The sequence below is a fragment of the Dendrobates tinctorius genome, unplaced genomic scaffold (genome assembly GCF_039654945.1).
Source record: "Dendrobates tinctorius isolate UK_male_01 unplaced genomic scaffold, ASM3965494v1 ptg000070l, whole genome shotgun sequence".
Classification (NCBI taxonomy): domain Eukaryota; kingdom Metazoa; phylum Chordata; class Amphibia; order Anura; family Dendrobatidae; genus Dendrobates; species Dendrobates tinctorius.
This window is the reverse complement of record NW_027361738.1, coordinates 27,604,886-27,621,286: the sequence shown is the minus strand read 5'-3', so window position 1 is coordinate 27,621,286 and position 16,401 is coordinate 27,604,886. Positions and strand designations below refer to the sequence as shown.

The 16,401-nt window shown below is 42.9% G+C and overlaps 1 long non-coding RNA gene across 1 annotated transcript; it reads left to right on the top strand.

The window, feature by feature from the left end:
* The first annotated feature begins 141 nt into the window (after positions 1–141).
* Positions 142–13,682, top strand: LOC141095481 (uncharacterized). The gene is made up of 2 exons (XR_012233400.1): positions 142–371; positions 11,696–13,682. It is a non-coding gene; the product is annotated as an uncharacterized lncRNA (long non-coding RNA).
* Positions 13,683–16,401: the final 2,719 nt, after the last annotated feature.

Below are 16,401 nucleotides of genomic sequence, written 5' to 3'. Positions count from 1 at the left end.
TGTAGTTAAGATGGTGGTAATACAGGTGCAAAAATACTGATGAAACAACCACTCGTGGCATATCAATCCATGGAGTGGGTGGTGGCTTAGTATGTTATTGCACAATAAAGTATTTTTGCTGCCTTCTTTCTGCTGGTTTTTGAATTTTTGGAGCATTTTTGCTGTTAACCTGGATACTGTGCATTACCATTGTGTGCACAGCGCCGCATACAAGTCTTTATTGTGCAATGACATACTAAGCAACCACCCCTCCATGGATTGGTAGGCCGCGAGTGGTTGTTTCATCAGTATTTTTGCGCCTGTGTTACTGCCATCTTAACTGCATGGGTCTGCTGCATCCTGCGAGTCCATTTGTCTGGAGGCCTAGGCAGGTAAACATCGCTGCCTTCTTTCTGCTGGTTTTTGGGGGCTTTCAGTCCTCTTTTAGTTGCTTTGCTGTTTCATGCAAAATGTTGGAATTGGAATGACATGTACAAAATCTCCAGCTGTCACTTCTCCCTAGTCTGGAGCGAGGACTTGTACAGCACATGTAGCCGTGAATGTGTCGGCACATTAACAGTTTATGCCGCCACGTCATGACTTTTGTAATAGCAGGAATTCCTTTACTATAAGCACATTCCATTCTCCGCCTTCCTCCTATGAGATCCTGTCAGGCCACACTTGTCAGCCATATACAGGGGCTGGTGACAGATAAAATCTGCCAGAAGACATTCCCGAACATTAAACATGAATTCTTAAACATGTTAGCAGCAGCAGATACTACATACGCCAGTGGTATATTGAATAAAATGTACATATGAAGGAACATCAGAAAGACAGTTTTTCAATTAATAAAATGTAACCAGTTTTGAGGCTTTTTTGAACACATTTGGACCACGGCGCTCTCTCATTTGTACTCACATGTGAACTATATATTTGAATTACCCGTATATGTATTCTGACTTTGCTTTTTGGAACCCAACTCTTAGGCTGTGTGCACACGCTGCGGATTGTCCTGCGGAATTTTCTGCGCGGATTTGTGTAAATCAAAAGACCTGCGGTTTATCTGCAGATTTTCTGCGGTAAAACACAAAAAAAATATCCTGGAATAAAAAAGTAAAAAAATATATTGCAAAAATTGCATGAAGGTAGTAATATACTGTATCCATCCTGTCTGGCCTATACTATTACTGGTGGTTCAGTCCCTCTGTCCTTGTTCACATTTACGTCACTTGACAAGTGGAAAGGTTTTAAATACAAGAGTTAGGACTGTCCCACAAGGGTTGCCGTGACGTGGCGGGATGGCTTCTACATTATTTTGATCAAAATTATGTTAACTAAATACCCTTATTACTATTATTACTACCTTCATGCAATTTTTGCAATATATTTTTTTACTTTTTTATTCCAGGATATTTGTTTTGTGTTTTGCTTTTGGTTTTCTCTGTGTAAAGGTCATGTGTTCATATGCAATTACATTTTGCATGCACATTAATTTACTTTTTCTGTTCAGACCCAGTTTCTCAGATTTTCTGCGGTTTAGCCTGCGGGTTTCCCCTGCGGTTTGACACCTGCTATGGAGCAGGTGCCAAACCGCAGCGGAATCCGCACAAAGAATTGACATGCTGCAGTTTTGAAACCAGAGCAAATCCGCACGGAAAATTCACTGCGAATTTCTATTTCCATTGATTATAATGGTACTGTTCACCACAGCAGAAACTGCTGCAGATCCGCAGCAGAATCCGCAGCGTGAGCACACCCCCTTAGGGTATGTGCACACGTTGCGGATTCCTGTGCAGATTTTTCCCCACAGAATCTGCAGAATCCGCTGGTAAAATGACCTGCGTTTTACCTGCGGATTTAGTGCGGATTTCCTGCACGGATTTCGCCTGCGTTTTTACACCTGCGGATTCCTAGAATGGAATGGCTGTAAAAACGCTGCGGAATCCACACAAAGAACTGACATGCTGCGGAAAATAAACCGCTGCGTTTCTGCGAGGAATTTTCCGCAGCATGTGCACAGCGGTTTTTGTTTTCCGTAGGTTTACATAGTACTGTATACCGCATGGATAACTGCTGCGGATCCATGCAGGGCCAATTCTGCAACGTGTGCACATACCCTTGTAATACAGTTTGTATCTTGATACTTTCATGTATACAGATGTAGCATATGAAAGAAAGTGAAAAAAAAAAACCTAATTGCATAAATATGCAGTATGGTACTGATTAAACCATTCCTTGCCAATGCAAACAGGAGGAAAAGGGGAAGGACAAATGATGAGCGGACAGAAATGTGGAGTTTTTGTAGCTTGAATAATATTTTTTTTTTGTGACTGTGTATATTATATCACAGATGTTTCACCTATGCACATTGCACCCTGTGAAGCAGATGAAAGTAGGAGATGTGAACTATTGGACAGTTATTTTCATTATTTTTTTTTACAATTAATACTTTCCATTGTTACAAAGCATTATCTGTGTATTCCCAGCAACTGAACTGTGTAAGTACTTGTGCACACAACTCGTACGAGTTCTCTCTGTGGTTTTCACAGCACGCAAACCTATGATATTCTATGGGGCTGTGCGCGTGTCCAATTTTTCCCTCAGACTGCGTGGTCTGCAGAAGAAATCGGGAGATATGTCCAGTTTTGATCAAAATCAGCAACTCAAGTCTGTGGTTCGTGGAAAAAAAATGGTACTGCACTCAGATGACATCCAAGTGCAATCCAATTTTCATGTACTGACAGAATGGAGAAGGGATAGAAAATGTTTTGTTTTTTTATGTTTTCTCTCCATGTCCAAGAAAAGCTGATACCACTCTGATCAAAGTCTGATCAGGATAATCAGACCGTTTTTCTCAAATGTGGACAATTTGCTTGTGTGAACCTAGCCTAAGGCTAGAATCACACGTCCGTTTTTCTCTCAAATCGTTCTGAGTATGCTAGTCACACTCTGATCAGAGTGTGATATGGAGTTGATATGGAGAATAATAATAAAAAGTTTTCCATCTTCAGTTTGCCCTGAAAATCAAACCCATAGATTTTAATAGCCGAATGCATTCCGATTATCGGAGACAAATCACGCATGCAGCAATTTTTTTGCTTGGAGGAAAATTCATCAACATGGGAACGAGTGCCATCCATTAAATTTTTATGGTCATGTTCACGAGACTTAACCGTGACCTACTCAGGGGCAGACTGCACATGGACAGGAGGAAGGAACCAGTCAAAAAGCTGATTAGAAACCGTCTGACCAGACCTTCCATGCACTGCTCCTCTCTGATTAGTGGGATGTCCGTAATAGGCCGGTTTCACACGTCAGTGTCTCCGGTACGTGTAGTGACAGTTTTCTCACGTACCGGAGACACTGACACTCGTAGACACATTGGAATGAATGTGTCTATGCAGATGTCAGCGTGTTCTCACGGACCGTTTGTCCGTGTGCAAAACGCACTGACATGTTCATTTTTGTGCAACAGCACGGATCACACGGACCCATACAAGTCAATGGGTCCGTGTAAACACGTACTGCACACGGATGCTGTCCGTGTGCGATCTGTGTGCGTTTTTAAAAGTCAAAGGGTTAACATTGAAACTAATTTTACAAAAACACGGACAGCATACGGACAGCACACGGATGGAACACACGGACATACGGATGGCATACGTATGCACACGGACACGGATAGCTCCGGTAGGCCGGGATCACACACAGCGAGATACAGCCGAGTCTCGCAGGTTAAAACCAAGCTCTGGCGCGGCACTCCGGAGCGGAGCGTGCGGCTGCATAGAAATAAATGGAGCCGCACGCTCTGCTCCGGGGGGTGCTGACAGCAGTATTGGGTATTACCATGCGAGACTCGGCCGTATTCCTCGCATGTGTGATCCCGGCCGTAACGGTTTTTCCGGTACCGGAATTATCTGGACGTGTGAAACTGCCCTTACACAGTATTCAAACTCACAACTTATGATTCGTAAGGAAGAAACCCTAACAGTGATCCATAGGCTGCACTGTTGCCTCTTGAATTTTCTCAACAGTGTCCTTCTTTCCAGGCATATACATTTGTAAACTACAGATATAATCTCTTAAACTTATGGATTTTAATATTGCAGAACTGTGGTTCAGGGCAAGTGCAGACTAACGTATTTTAGGTCCGAGCGCGATCCGAGAAAACATCAGGTCGCTTTTGGACCAATGTTAGTCTATAGAGACTGAGGAAAAATAGATGGATGCCTGAATTTAATCTGAAATTTGGATTATTCTCAGCCATGCAAGTCAATGATTGCGTGGGAAACATCAGACTGCACTCGGACAACATCTGATTGCTGTCCGATTTCTGCGTCCTCACAGAATGGAGAGGATTGAGAATTTCTTTTGTCCATCTTCTCCTCATCCAAAAGAATTGGATCACACTATGCTGAAACTCTGAGCAGCGTCAGATCAGAGTATCATTTTTCTGATTTTCTCGGCTGACAAGAAATACGCGCGGCCACAGCTAGCATTACTGCGTGTTGGGAAGAATTGCAGAAACTGCAGGTGAAGCATGTGGTTTTTATGACTTTCTATGAAACCACAGGCATTCACAATTGGTTTTGGCTTGCAATGTGCAATGATAATCCAGCTTGAACATGTTTGGCAAGACAGACCCAATTAAATGCCTATAAAAAATATATGCCATTTTTTTTTTTTTTTTCTTAATAAATTGTTGCCATTGCTCAGTCCTGTACCGGGGTCAAGTGTTAGAATATCGACATTTCTAGACTATCAAATCATGGGATAAAACAATGATGCAAAAAAAAAATAAAAAAATTACGATGAATGACGTAACTGGCTAATACTTATATAAAACTACCAGTGAACATTACGAGAAATGCGGTGTGACTTTGTTACTCAGGCTGCGTCCTTTAATCATGGGTGTCCACTTTGCCCAAGCAGCTTGGCGCACGACACCACTTGTTACTATGAGCTTCTATAGTTACCTATTAACCTAGGACAACTATCGTCTTCCAGCAAAGTGTAAGATCAAAGTCCTTTAGGTAACGTGAAATAGAAGAGAACAAAGCCTCGCACCAAGCTAAGAAACCGCTCTCTTTGTGAGATTTAATCAGTTTGATATATTTGCTCTTACAATCTTTGATGCCCGTAGTATATTATACAGAGTTATATGTTTCCGTGCAAATAATAAAAATATGACTGTAAAAGAGACATCATCAAAATTCTTGTTTCTTTTTATTTTAGCTATAGTACTTGTGTTCAACAGAATGCATACATGTGGCAGACAGGAAAGGAAGCATTAAGCAAGGAAGCAGTTTTTACATTTAGGGTATGTGCACACATTGCGGATTCCATTGCGGATTTTTCCGAGCAGATTTTACTAAATCCGCAGGTAAAATGACCTGCATTTTAACTGCGGATTTAGGGCAGATTCTCTGCGGATTTTCTGCAGATTTTGTGCAGATTCCACCTGTGTTTTTACACCTGCGGATTTCTATAATGGAGGAGGTGTAAAACCGCTGCGGATTCCGCACAAAGAATTGACATGCTGCGGATTCAAATCCGCAGCAAATCTGCACGGAAAAATCCGCAGCATGTGCACAGCGTTTTTTGATTTACATTGACTAGAATGGTACGGTGCACCGCAGGAGAATCTGCTGCGGATCCGCAACGTGCGCACATACCCTTACATGCATGATTGTAACGCACTTTTAAAGCAAAAAAGAAACTTTTAGGGGAACCTATTTGGTCTCTATGTGTGTGCCAGCAATTAGATAACGCAAAAGAAGAAGTGCCCAGTGATTTGCACAAAATTTATCATGCCGTGTGCATCATTTAAATATATTTGGTGTAATTTGCAGGATTCGTTTTGCCGTCTCTTAAACGTACAGTATAATACAAAAAATATTCAAATAATTAAACCTTTAAATGAAAAACATTCTAACATGCATGTCCTGGTACACTTGATGCCATTTTAGATATATTCTGTTTCTGGACTTTGCAGGGATTTCATGTGCCGCCGGACTTGCTCAGTTTGGGGCAGGCCTTGAAGAATGTCTAAGGGCATATGCACACATTGCAGATTTCTCACATTTTTTTTGTTCTGAGCAGAACCTGAAGGGTTTCCTGATGCCTGTAAATTGAATGAGAATCCTGAAGTCTCATGCACACGTTGCTTATTTGTGACTTGCAGATTTAAATCTCATGTCTATTCTTTCAGCGTTTTTGTGGCAGATTTCACCAGTACTAAAGAGCGGGGAAAAATCTTCATCAAAAACTCATATAAAAAACACATCAAAACCATGGTAAAAACGCACTTATTCTACACAGTGTTTTTCCTGCCAAGAGATGCAGAAATGGTGCACAAAATACTCAACGTGTGCACATACACTAATAGTACTAAACTTGAAGCCTCAAAACTATGCTTACTGTACATGTGTATCATTTGTCAAGCAAGATGACCATCAATATATTCAAAAACCTCTGTATACTCTGGTTATGTACACATGAAAATATGCACAAAAGGTCAGATATCAACTAATTGGCTTTATTTAAAAAAAAAAAAAAAAAAATTATATATATATATATATATATATATATATATATATATATTATTAAAAATAACATCACATGGAAAACCTTAGGGTAGCATGGCTAGTGGGTCGCCCTCCCAGGGCTGTGGGGTCCTTAGCACCAGGCCCGATGAGCTTCAATGGGAGATGTCACAGCAGCTGGGACCCGGCCCGTGGCCCTGGGCGCCCACTGTAAAAGGCAGTTGTTGCAGTGTGAAAGTTTATAAGTGATTCGTGACGCCACCTGTGGTGTTCGGCAATGAAGATGTTAAGCCGACGCTGCAGACAGATCCTCTGGGACAGATGGTGTGGTGCAGCAGTGATGTTATAGCCCTCCACAGGCAGGGCTGGAGTCCCAGGGCAGTGTAGGTGACGTGACACGTAGATGGTGTAGTGTCAGGCGCAAGGGATGTAGCAGTGCTGGGCAGGTTGGCGCAGGAATAAGTGGAGGACACCAGGGCATGTAGTTCCAAAGCTTTACTCACAGTCTGTTGCAGGTACAGGTGCCCGCATCCGTGCCGTGTCCTCCAGGTCAGGAGCCCAGCCAACTTCCAGGCAAGATGAAGTACTCCCTTCCAGCACTCCGCCAACATATGTGCCTTTTCTGAACGTCTCCTCTTATAGCGCCTTTGAATGAAGAACTCCCAGTACTGAGTTACACTGGAGTTCCTCCTGTCATATGTTCCTATGAACTCTACTTGTACAGCAGACAGCTGTAGCCTGCTTCGGGGACTCCTTGCTACTAAGTCCCGGCTCACTATTATGTTGCTGTTGTGCCCCCAAGTCTTGTGTGGCAATAAAGCGATCACTACTTCTATTCCTCCGGTGTCTGCTGCAGGACCATTAGTATCCGTACAACCTCAGGGACCGGGCCCCGGCCTTGCGCTGTGAACTTGGGAAGGGTTCTCTCTTCCAACCCTGATCCTTAGTTCTCCTATTCTCCTTACGTTCCTTGCTAATCCTTCTTTCTTCCGGAGAATCAAGCTTCCTTTCTTTGTCTCTTTCCTGTGCCAGCAGACCCAGATCACTGTGGCCTGCTGCAGCACTTCCTTCTTCCATCCCTCTCCCGGGGATCTTCTCTGTCTCACTCTCTGTCCTTCTACATCCTCACTCACTGACTGAATGAATGACTGACTTCACTCTTCCCACTCTTTTATGTAAACTAACTCCACCCACCTCCCAGCACGTTTCGTGTTCCAAGCAGGGAGCCACCAAGGGGTGCTATGCTACACTCCAAGCAGGGAGCCGCCGAAGGTGCTCTGCTACACTACTTTGTGGTGTGGGGTGCAGGTGTTGGAGCGTGGGCAGGTGTCTCCACCTTACCTGGATAGTGGGGCACCACACCTCAGGAGGAAGTGCAGTACCTCTGTGGCAACTGAACCCTCAGGGGCGCCACACTAGCAATGTCAAATAATAATCTGTAACACATATAATGCAGAGTGTAACTTCAAATATCCCTTCCAAAGAGCCAAACAGAATAAAGCAATACAGCAATACAGCACCATAAGGTGATCCACTGAAGAATGGCAGGCACAATGCAAACTGGGAAGTGAAGGAAAGGAAGGTCTAGCTCCTATTGTACTGGCAAAAGCATAATGAAAATTAACCATTCACTCAAGAATAGGGGATGGCAAGTTACAGAACATTTAAATTGAGATTGTACTAATCCAGGGACTTACATCAAAACTAAAATTTAATAAGACAACAAAATTTCATCTACCTCATATAGCATTCAGTAACATAATATAATCTAGAGGGTAGCTCCAAATATCATTCCCAACAGAACCAAACAGTGTAAAGTAATGCACCTCTATAAGGCTGTGTGCACACGATGCAGATTTGCAGCAGTTCTGCAGCTGATTTCACCGCGCAGAAACGTTGCATATCCGCATTGTGATGTACAGTACCTTTAAAATGAATGTAAAAAAAAAAACGCTGTGCAGACGCTGCGGATTTGTCCGCACGGTTTTCCCGCGGTACAAAATCCGCAGCATGTTACTTCTTTTGTGCGGTTTTCCATCTCCCCTGTCACCAAATCCGCAGGGGAAAAACCGCGATGGAAAACCGCACAAAAAACGCATGAAAACCGGAAGAAATCCGCAGGAAAAATGCAGGTCATTTGACCTGCGGATTTCTTCCATTCTGCGCGGAAAAATCCGCAGAGCCAAAAGCTCCGTCTGCACTCAGCCTAAGATGATTCATTGAAGAATTTCAATGTCACTGGGTTACTGCGACAGAGAGTAGACAGAAGACCTCAGCATCTGATTTCTCCTACTCATGCAGTTCACCTTCTTATTAAATGGTGCAGGTTTCTTTTAGCAGTGCAGGGGCTAATCTGCTCAGTTGAGAGCTTCTGGAAGCTTTCCTGCATTAAGGCTCTAAGCTGTTCACTGTTAGCCACTTCCATCTCCTATATAATCAGGGCCCTGGCTAGGATTGATTGCCAGAGATAGCTTTTGCTGCATGGCTGGATGTTGTTGGTTGTTATTTGAGAAGGCGTTAGGTGGATTTATCTGTGACTGTTGCTAGGTTTTGGGTGTGTGATAATTCGCCTTCTTCTCCTACTTTGGTTTTACACCATCCTCCACTCCCCAGTGCATTCCTCTCTTGTTTGTGTGAGTATATTTGTGTGATTGGTATTTTCCTTATCCCGGTTTGTATTACCTTATTAGACTGGTTGGTATATTATGGTACACTACTACTCCCTTCTTCCCTGGGTTGGAGAATTGTACAGACTGAGGGTGGATTCAGGAGCTAAGGCAAGGTACATGGCCCCGGTGTTTTCACCATCAGAAGTAATCCGATGAACAGGGCAAGTCAGTGCACCCGTAGCGTTAGGGACAGGGAAGGAGTCCTTGGTCCTGGGACACCCAGCAACAGAGTCGTGATGGTCAGGCACAGTGCAAGTTGGGAAGTGAGGAAAAGGAAGTTGCAGCTCCTATAGTGCTGGCAGAATACTGATGAATGGGAGAAGTTCACTCATAAAGACTGGATAGCAAATTATGAGCAAGAAAATTGGGATAGTCCCTCGATATATTAGCCTACCATATAGACCAATACCAGTCTTAATTTCTTGTTGAGAATGAGGAAAGTGAGACTATGCTTTTCAAAAAAGTTTTGTGTGAATGGACAAGTTTGCTTAACCCCTTTCCGACATCAGGAGTAATAGTACGCCAATGTCAGTCTCCCTTCCTTTGATGTGGACTCCGGCAGTGAGCCCACATCTTTCCCGGGACATGTCAGCTGTTTTGAACAGCTGACATGTGCCCGCAACAGCCACAGGTGGAATCGCGATCCACCCGCGGCTATTAACCAGTTAAACGCCGCTCTCAAACTCTGACAGCGGCATTTAACAAGAGCTTCCGGCAATCGCGCTGGAAATACACCCACCGGTGACCCGAATCACATGATCGTGGGTCACCGGTGGGTTGGCATGACAACCGGGGGTCTCTTGGAGACCTCTATGGTTGTCAGTGCTGGATTTCTGTGAGCGCCACCCAGTGGTCGGCGATGATAGCAAGTGAGTAAACCTGTTATATAGAGGTGATCTGATCATTGCTTCGATGTAGCAGAGCCGATCGGGTTGTGGCAGCTTCTAGTCTCCCATGGAGACAATTGAAGCCTGCAAAAAGTAAAAAAAAGTTTTAAAAAAATATAACGGTTCAAATCATCCCACTTTTGCCCCATTGAAAATAATACAATAGAAATAAAATCAAACAAACATACACATATTTGGTATCGCCGCGTTCGGAATCACCCGATCTATCTATAAAAAAGGGTTAACCTGATCGTTAATCGGCGTAGCGAGAAAAAAAGTCAAAACACCAGAATTAGGTTTTTTGGTCACGGCAACATTGCATTAAAATGCAAAAACCGGCGAATCGGTGATAAAAAGAACATATCTGGGGTTGGGTGAGGGCTTATTTTTTACGTGCCGTGCTGACTTTTTTTAATGATACCATTTTGGTAACTCCTAATGACCTGGAGAATAATAATGGCAGGTCAGTTTTAGAATTTAGTGAACCTAGTAAAAAAGACAAAGAAAAATCAAGTGTGGGATTTCACTTATATTTGCAATTTCATAGCATTTGGAATTTTTTCCTATTTTCTAGTACACTCCATGGTAAAACCAATGATGTCGTTCAAAAGTACAACTCGTCCCGCAAAAAACAAACCCTCACACGGCCATATTACGGAAAAGCACAGCGGCTCTGTGGTTAGCACTGCAGCCTTGCAGCGCTGGAGTCCTGGGGTCGAATCCCACCAAGGACATTTGCAAGGAGTTTGTATGTTCTCCCCGTGTTTGCTTGGGTTTTCTCCAGGCACTCCGGTTTCCTCCCACATTCCAAAGGACATACAGTTAGGGAATTTAGATTGTGAGCCCCATCGGGGACAGTAATGATAATGTGTGCAAACTGTAAAGCGCTGCGGAATATGTTAGTGGTATAGAAAGATTATTTATTTATTTATTTATTAAAAAAAATAAAAAGTTATGGCCCTGGGAAGGAGGGGAGCGAAAAATGAAAACACAAAACTGAAAAAAGCTCCGGGGGTTAAGGGGTTAAACTAATAACCATATCTGCATCTCATGATACTTGTGACTGCAGGAAACCAGAATGTTTCTGACAAGAACAGACATCCATGGTGACCATCAGAGCAGGGTTCCCCAACTCCAGTCCTCAAGGCCCACCAACAGGTCAGGATTTCCTTTGTATTGCACAGGGGATGCAATTATCACCTGAGCAATACTCAGGAAATCCTGAAAACATGATCTGTTGGTGGGCCTTGAGGACTGGAGTTGGGGAACCCTGCATTAGAGGATGCAGCCACACAATATCTCACATGTGGGCGAATTGTGATGGAGGCCAAGGAAATAAATAACACTAAAAGTAATAGGACAACATACATTTTTACATTTTTTTGCTGATAGGATTTTGTGCATTTACTTCCCAACTCCCCCTCACAAATAATTTATGCCACTGGCCTTACAAAATCTCAGAAATGAGCTTGTATCTATATGTGTTGCCTACTCCATTGTTATAATTGACATGGACCTTTTTTTATGAGACGTTATATAACAGAGGCAGTTTGGATTATTCTGAATATTTTACCAGAAAATGACAATCGCGTTCTTTTTTTTTTTATTATAGAACCCCAGAGAACACAAGTGATGCAAGGCATCTCCGCAATGAACATCTGGATGCTGGTAGCTGTTGAGCGGCCAGCGCTTGGCCCAGCTGCCTGACAATCTCTGCTGTTCTGCACAATTCATATCCGTAAAGAGGAACGTGGAACAGCTGCAGAACAAGTGCACGAAATAAACACTCGCTGGGTCTGTTCTCCCTGAGGCTGGTCAACAACTATTCACAAAGTTTATGGAAATCCTACCGTGATTGTCCATTACATGACATGGGAGAATAGAACTCTATCCACTAATTAAATGGATCCACACTATGCAACAAGACTAATCTGTCTGATAAGTAAATATTCTGTAGACTGTTCAGTCTCCCAGAGAAATGATGTTTAAGCACGCTCTTCACATAAACTTTCCCACATTGTTATGTAATTTTAGGTCTGTAGTAATCCAGCTCTATAATCAGCAGCGTAGACAAGTTCTCCATGGGCAGAGCCATAGTTAATAGCTTGCAGTAACCCAATAAGATCACCCCACAAAGTCTGAGGAGCCTTGTTGGGATACCAGAAAAATTATCATTGAAGGTAGAAAAAAAAACAGGAGGAAAAGGAAAAATTCATCAAACACCATGAGACAGTTCATGTTTTGGCTCTATTCTCTTTACCAAACTTTATATCAATGTAAATGGCAATGCAGTAGGGTTAATGTCAACGCCATCATACACTCTACCGAGGTTTAAAATGTTTTGTTTCTGCCTCACATTGTGAGAATATCTCCTCTGTGCAGCACCCTCTTCAGGTCACCCACAGATTTTCAATTAGCCTCAGGTCTGGGCTCTTGCTGGGCCGTGCCAAAACATAAATTTTCTGCTGAAGCCATTCTTTTGTTGATTTGGAGGTATGCTTAGTGTTGTTATCATGCTGAAAGGTGAAATGCCTTCTCATCTTCATAGCAAAGGCCTGAAAGTTTTATCGCAAAATTGACTGATTTTTGGAACTTCTCATAATTCCCTGCACCTTGACTAAAGCTCTAATTCCAGCTGCCACAAAACAGCCCCAAAGCATAATGCTGCCTCCAGTATGCTTCACTGAGGATATTATGCTCCTTTGGTGATGCGCATTGTTGGCTTTGCACCAAACATACCTTTTCTAATTATGGCCAAAAAGTTCAACATTGGTCTCCTCAGACGATAACACATTTTTCCACATGCTTTTAGCAGACTGTGCAAGAAAAGGCTTCCACATGCAAAACAGAACCAGTACTTGCCAGAAATTCCTGCAGCTTCTTTAATGTTGCGGTACATCTCCTGGTAACTTCCATGACCAATTTTCTTGTTGTTTTTTCATCAATTTTTGAGGGACATCCAGTCCTAGGTCATTAACTGTGTTTATTTTAAAGAGGTTATCCAATACTTTATCATTGATCCTAAGGATACGTCATCAATATCTGATCGGTCAGGGTCCAATACCAGGCAGCCCCGCTGATTAGCTGTTCTAGGTGTCGCCAGCCGAGTGCCGGCACTGCTCTATTGCAAAGCTGCTTCGTCTTCAGATAGTGGCTGCTGCAGGGTACTGCACCACCACTTCCTATTGATTTGAATAGAAGGCAGATGTGCAGTAACCAGCCATGGCCACTATCAGAAGTTGGAGCAGCTCCACAATTGACCTTTTCAGGCCAGTGGCCGCCGACACCAGCTGATTGTCGGGGGGTCGGGTGTCAGAACCTGACTGATCAGATATTGATGACCTATGCTCTGGATAGGTCATCATGATAAAGTAGCCGACAACCTCTTTAAGCCACTTCTTATGACCGTCTTCACAGTGTTCAATAGTATATCTAATGCCTTGGATATTTCTTGTACCCTTCTCCTGACTGTTAACTTTCAACAACGAGATTCCTTTGCTGAGTTGTAAGCTGTTTATGGACCATTGCTTTTGCTGCAAAGTGCAACTAAGAATTGCAGAAAAATCCTCTGAGAACAGTAAAGCTTTATATTGTGTTAACCTGAATCACTGTTATTGATGGTAGCTGTGTACTGACTACTGTTTAACAGGATTTTAACCCCTTTAACCCAAAGCCTGTTTTCACTTTCCTGACATTCCAATTTTTTCAATTCTGACCACTGTCACTTTAGAAGGTAACAACTCTGGAATGCTTCAATGGATCCCACTGATTATGAGAATGTTTTTTCGTGGCATATTGTACTTCATGATAGTGGTAACATTTATTTGTTGTGACTTACGTTTATTTGTGAAAATATTGGAAACTTGGGGAAAATTTAGCAATTTTCAAAATTTTAAATTATTATGCTCTTAAATCAGAGCGTCATGTCACACAAAATAGTTAATAAATAACATTTCACACATGTCTACCTCACACCAGCAATATTTTAAACATAATTTCTATTTTGTTACAAAGTTATAAGGGTTAAAAGTTGATCAGTGACTTCTCATTTTTACAACAAAATTTACAAAACAATTTTTTCAGGGACCATATCACATTTGAAGTTACTTTGAGGGGTCAATATGACCAAAAATACCAAACAGTGACACCATTCTATAAACTGTACCCCTCAAGGTGCTCATAACCATATTCAAGAAGTTCATTAACCCTTCAGGTGTTTCACAGAAATTAATGGAATATGGAAGGAAAAAATAAACATTTAACTCTTTTTTTTTTTCTTCATAAAAATTTCCCTTTAGACCCATTTTTTTTTTTACTTTCACAAGGGTAAAACTAAATATTGCAGAATACAATGTATTGTACAATTTCTCCTGAGTATGCTGATACCCAATAAGTGGAGGAAAACTACTGTTTCAGCGCACAGCAGGGCTTGAAACTAATGGAGTGCCATTTGACTTTTGCAATGCAAAATTTGCTGGAATAATTAGCGCATGACATGTCGCTTTTGGAAAGCCCCTGATGTGCCTAACAGTGGAAATCCCCCACAAATGACACCATTTTGGAAACTAAACCCCTTAGGGAATTGATCTAGATGTGTGGTGAGCAGCTTGAAATCCCAGGTGCTTCGCATAAGTTTATAACGTTGAGCCATGAAAATAAGAAAAAAAAACATTTTTCCCACAAAAATGTTTGTTAGCCCCAAATTTTGCATGTTCACAAGGGAAACGAGAGAAAATGGACCCCAAAACTTGTTGTTCAATTTCTCCTGAGTACACCAATACCCCATATGGGGTCAAGAACTACTTTTAAGGCACAATACAAAGCTCAGAAGGGAAAGAGTTAAATATTACAGTGCAAAGTTCGCTGCCCTGGGTTGAGTGTGCCATGTCACATTGGCAGAACCCCTGAGGTGCCAGAATAGCAGAACCTCTAATAAATGACCCCATTTTACAATCTACACCTCTCAATGAATTCATCTAGGGGTGCAGTGATCATACTGACACCCCAGGTTTGTCACAGTATTTTATACCATTGGGCAGTGAAGAAAAAATAATTTACATTTTTACCACCGAGATTGTGTGCTATCCCCAGATTTTTATTTACAGGTGTAGTGACGATTTTGACTCCATGGGAGTTTTTCAGAAACAAGTAAAGGCCCCGTCTCACTAAGCGACTTACCAGCGATCCCGACACCGATATCAAGGTGTCAGGATCGCTAGTAAGTCGCTATGTGATCGCTGGTGAGCTGTCACACAGACAGCTTCACCAGCGATCAGCACAGCGATGCCGAGCGCCCGGCATCGCTGGCCATCCTGTAAAAAATAGAATCAAAATAAAAAATATAGTTATTCTCACCATCCGATGTCCCGCGCAGTCTTCCGGCCTCTCTCCACGCTCCGGTCCCAGTGATCCTTTGCATGAATGACCGCGAGATGTCACGGTCTCGCGGGATAACTAAGTCTCGCGGTCATTCGTGCAAAGGATCACTGGGACCGGAGCGTGGAGAGAGGCGGGATGGCTGAACGGGACATCGGAAGGTGAGAATAACTATATTTTTTATTTTTATTATTATTTTTTACACCTGATCGCTGGTCTCCCGCTGTCACACACAGCGATGTGTGCTAGCCAGCGGGAGACCAGCGACCAAAGAAATGTCCAGAGATTGCTTGCAGCGATCAGCGATACCGGCAGGGGGGCCGCTCGCTGATCGCTGTCACACACAGCAATCTCGCTGGTGAGATCGCTGTTACGTCACAAAAGTTGTGACTCAGCAGCGATCTCGCTACCGAGATTGCTTAGTGAGACGGGGCCTTAAGAATGGATGTTGCTGAGTGAAAATTGCAAACTGCCATTTTAGTGACCAGTATGTTGAAGTAACCAGTACACTGTGCCCAGCTCATGCTTCTGGAGACACGCAGCCATAAATTAGGTGGGCTCTAGTGATGAGCGAGTATACTCGTTACTCAGGTTTTCCCGAGCATGCTCAGGTGATCGTGTATTTTGGCGTGCTTGGAGATTTAGTTTCTGTCGCCGCAGCTGCATGATTTACAGCTACTTGACAGCCTGAATACATGTGGGCATTCCCTAACAAACAGGCAATACCCCACATGTATTCAGGCTGTCAAGTAGCGGCAAATTATGCAGCTGCGGCGACAGAAACTAAATCTCTGAGCACTTCCAAATACTCGGAAACCACCCAAGCAATGAGCATACTCGCTCATCACTAGTGGGCTCTCATCACTACAGGAATGCCAAACATGTGGTCTCTATATGTGGTTTAGACACTCTTGGGCTCAGAAGGGAGGGGGGGCATTTGTA